General features: G+C 46.5%; 1 long non-coding RNA gene across 1 annotated transcript; it reads left to right on the forward strand.

Moving 5' to 3' along the window:
- Nucleotides 1-225: 225 nt before the first annotated feature.
- Nucleotides 226-653, forward strand: LOC132115041 (uncharacterized). Its single transcript, XR_009425396.1, has 2 exons — nt 226-348; nt 417-653. It is a non-coding gene; the product is annotated as an uncharacterized LOC132115041 (long non-coding RNA).
- Nucleotides 654-5,635: the final 4,982 nt, after the last annotated feature.

Below are 5,635 nucleotides of genomic sequence, written 5' to 3' on the forward strand. Positions count from 1 at the left end.
TTATGTCTGTATCATCTCAGTGAGGTTTAAACATGCACAGTAAGGCAGATGTAATGTCTTTGCTTCGTGGTTAAAAGTGGCATCGTTGTCCGACAGAGTTAAGTCATAAGGCCGTTTATAAGGAAAAGCGAGAGAGGCTTGCTGCAGTGAGAACTGGGGCACGGCCCGGACTGGTTGAACGCCTGCTACTGGTGTGATCCAGCATTCTAAGAGAGCACGGTCTTGGGCGGGACAATCGTGTTGTCAAATGAGGCGAGCTCGGGGATTTGCACGATCTTTTGGCCACAATGTGTGGCTTGGCGAGAAGAGCAGCTGACGCGATGACGCTTGTTGGTGTTCAGCGGCTGTGTTTGGCAGGGTAGGAGTGATCATGGGTCCAGCAAAAAAGCGGCAGATCTGAAAAATCCCCGGTATAGATATCTTCGTCGGAAAGAAAATTGGGCCTGTGATAAGATGACAGACAGAGCAAACCGGATGCTGACAAACCTTCCATGTCGAAAAACTGTCATGGGACAGGAGGTAGGAAGACTGGATATATATACACTTGTGTGCTAGTTAAGATGATTAGCTAAACGAGATGCACCTGTGCCAAATTGGATGATTATCTGATCGTGCTCCTCCCGAACTTTGTTAATAAAACCACATTTTGTGAATTCCTTCATGTGGCAGAGCCAAAGAAGATTGTATAGAAATCTTGCATGTCCCTGATCTCCTACATCCTCCAACATCTCGAAGACATCGCTGAGCTAGAAGATGGTGGCATGTCTGAACTGTTAAGATTGAAAGATAAAATTATTGAACTGAATAGTCACTGAGAGTGAGACAGCAGGCCAGAGTGAAATCACTGAAAGAGATAAATTTTAAAGGTAGTTAGATTAACAAAAAGGGCAAAGAAACAAGAACTAAATTAAATGGAACATTAGGAATAGGTAACCTCAAAACAAAGCATTGTCCAGCCCAACCCCAAAAGTCAGGGAATGCCCAACACTCAAGCTCACCCTGGCACAAAAATTGTAAAATTTCTGGACAAATTGGTGACCCAGGCCAAAGAGAGAAATTAAGATTTTCAAGTTTGGCATGCCAAATTGAGAATGGTCTGAGCAGAGGCTACCCAGAGTGTGAGATTTTCGCACTTCCAAGCAGGATGCAGAATCCATGGCATTAAACCTTCAAGAGAGTCCTTTAAATGGAGAGAGGTTACTTCCGTGGGACAGGGAGTAACAAGACCCACTAACCAGTCTCAAAGATGTGCATCCTGTGAAAAAACGGAGGAGCAAATTAAGCAGTGTTCACAATCTGAAAAGATACAGTATTGTAGATCTGTCAAACTCACCATTGGACTGAACACAAGTGAACTTCAATATCAACTTCAGTATCAACCCACCAAGACTAGTTACAAATTCTGTGAGTGTCCACGCCCCTGCAGTACTCTAGTTAACCAGCATTCCTCTGTGACATCACTAGATGGGAGGCATTGTCTTGTTGAATGTTACCTGCATGGTCATCGAATTCAAGCTCTGTGGGACACAGGCTCTCAGGTATGTGTTATTGATGAATTGTGGAAACAGGAATACTTACCAGAACTCCCACTAAAACCCCTTTCACACTGCATGTCGGACCCGGCAAATTGCCGGAACATTGCCGGGTCGCCTTCTGTGTGAAAGCAAACACATCCCGGGATTGATTCCAGCATTGGACCCGGGTCGGGGACCTAGTAACATTGCAGGTTCAATCCCGGGACGAGCGCTGTGTGAACAAAGGCCAGATCCAATGCCGTGTCGTAGTGATGAGGCACGTTATCCCGCAACTCTTTTACTGGCTGTTTTGAAGGAAGATCAACGTTCGCAATAAAAATTGTAAAGAGATCAGTTAGTTCCTCACTTTCCGCGCTGATGCTGAGATCATTTGCCTGCTTCAGTGAGAGTATAACGTGCCTAATGTTTTCGACTCGTACATTACACGTCACGCCCTGATGTCACGTGTCATTACGGGACATTTATGGGTTGTGTGTGAAAGCACGCACATATCCCAGGTAATCACTGGCAGTGTGAAAGTGTAAAAAGTAACAACCTGGGAACAATTGCCGGAATAATACCCGTGTATTTGCCGGAATAACTCTGTTTAAGGGGCTTATGAGATGTTTCAGATATTCTCGAGTCTCCAAATACGTTGAACCTCATAGCTGCCAATGGTATTAATATCCACTACATTGGATATGTTGAAGTGACTTTCAGACTAGCGTCACAGACATCTCACCATACCGAACTTGTCATTCCCATATTTGTAGCGAGGGGTCAAAAACTCTCTTACCATATCTTAGGTTTCAATGTGATAGAACAAATTGTGAACTTCGTTGAAAAAGTCCAGCAAAGTACTGTGAGCGTCAACATGCAATGAGATAATTGTGAAAGCCGCATTTCCCAGCCTAAAGAGGAGCAAAGTCCAAATATTGATCAACTTGTAAGTGCAGAGAGCTCATGTGACCTAAACAGAAAGTCTCATCCGGATTGACAACCAATTTCAAGGGTAAAAGACACTATGGACAGCCTAGGTGGTATTTCCTGGTTTTCTTCAATAGATCAAGGGAAGGCCTACCACCAGGGGTTCATGTCAAAGGAAAGTAAGCACCTAATGGCGTTTGAGACACCCTGGGGCCTGTATGAACGGGTGCGTAATCCTTATGGGCTGATGAATGCTCCGGCAGCCTTCAAGCGATGTATGGAGGAGTGTTTAGATGGCTTACGGGATGAGATCTGCATTCCATACCCAGATGACACCTTGATGTTTAGTAAGACTTTTGAGAACCATGTCCAGGTTGTAAGGAAAGAGTTGCAGTGGCTTAGGCAACATGGCATCAAACTTAAACTGAGTAAATGTGAGTTCTTCAAACCTGAAGTCCGCTACCTGTGTAGAATAGTCTCTGCAGAGGGAAGTAAAGTTAATCCTACAGAAACAGAAGCTTTCAGAGGTGAGCTGAGGAGAATTATTGGTCTGCTTAGCTACTACAGACAGTACATTAAATATTTCTCTTGCATAGCTAGCCCTTTGTATGATCTGTTAAAAAGTACTCCAGAAGATAATGCACACCCGAAAAGTAGTCTGAGGTGAAGACAAAAAGCAGTATGGGACATGGGACGCCCCTAATGACAGAAAGTCATTCATACTAACAGCCTGTGAGCCAGTGAATGGAGCTTGGAAAGGTGCATCCCACCTGGCGGTTTATATGGCTATGGCATTCTGGCAACGCACTAGCACGTGATAACCTTGCAGGCGGAACATGTTTCAGAGCCGTCCAAACTGTGAGGAGCTCCAAATAATTTATGTGGGATGAGTAGAGTGTGCTCGGCAACAAGTTCAATGGTCTGCTCTCCTCCATGGTTCCCCATCCTGTTAAAGACTCGTTTGTGGTTTCCACTTCCCACAACATGATGGCCCCAGAGAGGTCCCATGAGCATAATGCAGTAATGCAGTGCTGCTGTGCACGAGTGCGTCACTGTGACTGAGTGGCAGAGGTTGCATAATGGGCTGAAATGAAGAGATAAACCCACTTCATGAACACCCTCATTCTCAGACAAACTAGAGGCAGGACATGGACAGCCGAAGCTGTAAGACCCTGTAGTCTGAGACATGCGAGAGGTAATTCATGAAGAAGAGAAAGCGCTCTTGCGACAGGCAAACAGCAACCAGCCTCCCAACAGTTAGTCACTGAGCATGTACAGGAGATGTGGGAGAGGATCTATCGTGTGATGTCCCCCGTAAAAGAACACCTCACCAAGGCCCAGCGCACCCAAAAACGGTGGTATGACTGGCCTGTGTAGCCCAGAGAGTTTCAACCAGGGGACTAGGTGCTAGTTCTGATACCCACTGCCACCTCCAAATTCCTGGCCTTGTGGCAGGGTCCCTATACTGTCGCATTAAGGGTAGGCTCGGTCACCTACAGGGTGCGACAGCCGGGACATCGACACGAGTCAAAGATATACCACTTCAATCTATTGAAGAGGTGGACGGCGCCCCTGCCCCAGGCAATGGTGCTGGCATAGACCAGTTCTCCCATAGTGCCCTTAGGTGAGCAGTTGTCTGTACTCCAGAAAAAAGACCTCACCTCCCTGGTCAGTCAGTTCCCAGATGTGTTCGTTGAGCAGCCCGGGCAGACAAAAGTCATCCAGCATGACATCCACACCCCTCCCAGAGTAATAGTGTGGCAGAGGCTCTACCGGGTACCGTAGGCTGGCTATAAAGGAAGCCATCACTCGGATGCGCCAACTAGGAGTGATAGAGGCATCTTGTAGTCCCTGGTCCAGCCCCATCATCATGGTCCCAAAGGCCAATGGATCACTCCATTTCTGCAACGATTTCCGTCCCCTAAATGAAGTGTCCTCCTTCAACGGCTAACTCTTAGACCGACTTGGCAGGGCCCATTTCATCTCTACCCTGGATCTAACAAAGGGCTACTGGCAGGTGCCCCTCTCCCCGGAGTCCCAAGAAAAGACGGCCTTCAGCACCCCTAGTGGCCACTGGCAGTACTTCGTCCTTCCCTTCTGGTTACACGGGGCACCTGCAACGTTCCAACGCATGACGGATGTCCTGCTGAGGCCCCACCAGGAGTACACGGCGGCCTACATTGATGACATTGTCATCCACTCTGAGAGCTGGGAGGACCACCTTGTTTGATTGGGGAACATCCTAGAGAAACTACAGCATGCTGGTCTCATGGCTAACCCTAAGAAATGCCATCTCGGACTGTCAGAGGCTAAGTACCTGGGGTATCGGGTCAGACGAGGAATGCTCCAACCCCTACAGTAGAAGGTCTAGCGGTTTGTTTTAGAACACCATTTTAAATTTGATTTAACAAATCAATTATTCATTAGATCAACAAATGATCACAGGATGGCAACCACGACACTTCAGCAAGACTTTAGGGACCTGAAAGTATGTGGAGAAGACCTTCCTCCTACTGAGTTCTCTCTGAAACATCAATCTTCAATCTTCAATCAACTTCTGAAACTTCAATCAGGACCACTTCCGTCAAGTATATATGACAATTAAATTGCATACAGTTAGTATTGGCGGTATGGTTATGTTCTGGGCAACACTCCACACGCTTGTCCATGCAGCCATGCTTGGACAGAGCGGAAAGAGCAGCAAGACAAACCCCCCTGGGGTACAGAACATAACCATTATAAGCATAATTACAATTCTCAATTACATGAGTTGTAAACAAAATGTGATAATGACTGCTTTCAATGAAGAGACTGTAAAGAAAGAACAAAGTTAGATTGGATTACAGGTTCAGTTGGTGGAGTTGGGGTTGGAGGAGGGAGTTAATTGCAAGCAGCGATGCGATGAAAGAGACACTGAAGAATGGGAATTTAAATAGACCGCATGTGATAGGTGTCAAGACTGGATTGGTGCATGTCAGGAACAGCTGACTGTCAGCTGATGCAGGCGTGACTAACGTGGCCTGACTGAACTAATGCGATGCTCGATTTCAATCAGGACCACTTCCGTCAAGTATATATGACAATTATATTGCATACAGTTAGTATTGGCGGTATGGTTATGTCCTGGGCAACACTCCACACGCTTGTCCATGCAGCCAAGCTTGGACAGAGCGGGGAGAGCAGCAAGGCAAACC

The sequence above is a fragment of the Carassius carassius genome, chromosome 3, assembly GCF_963082965.1.
Source record: "Carassius carassius chromosome 3, fCarCar2.1, whole genome shotgun sequence".
In the NCBI taxonomy this organism is placed as follows: domain Eukaryota; kingdom Metazoa; phylum Chordata; class Actinopteri; order Cypriniformes; family Cyprinidae; genus Carassius; species Carassius carassius.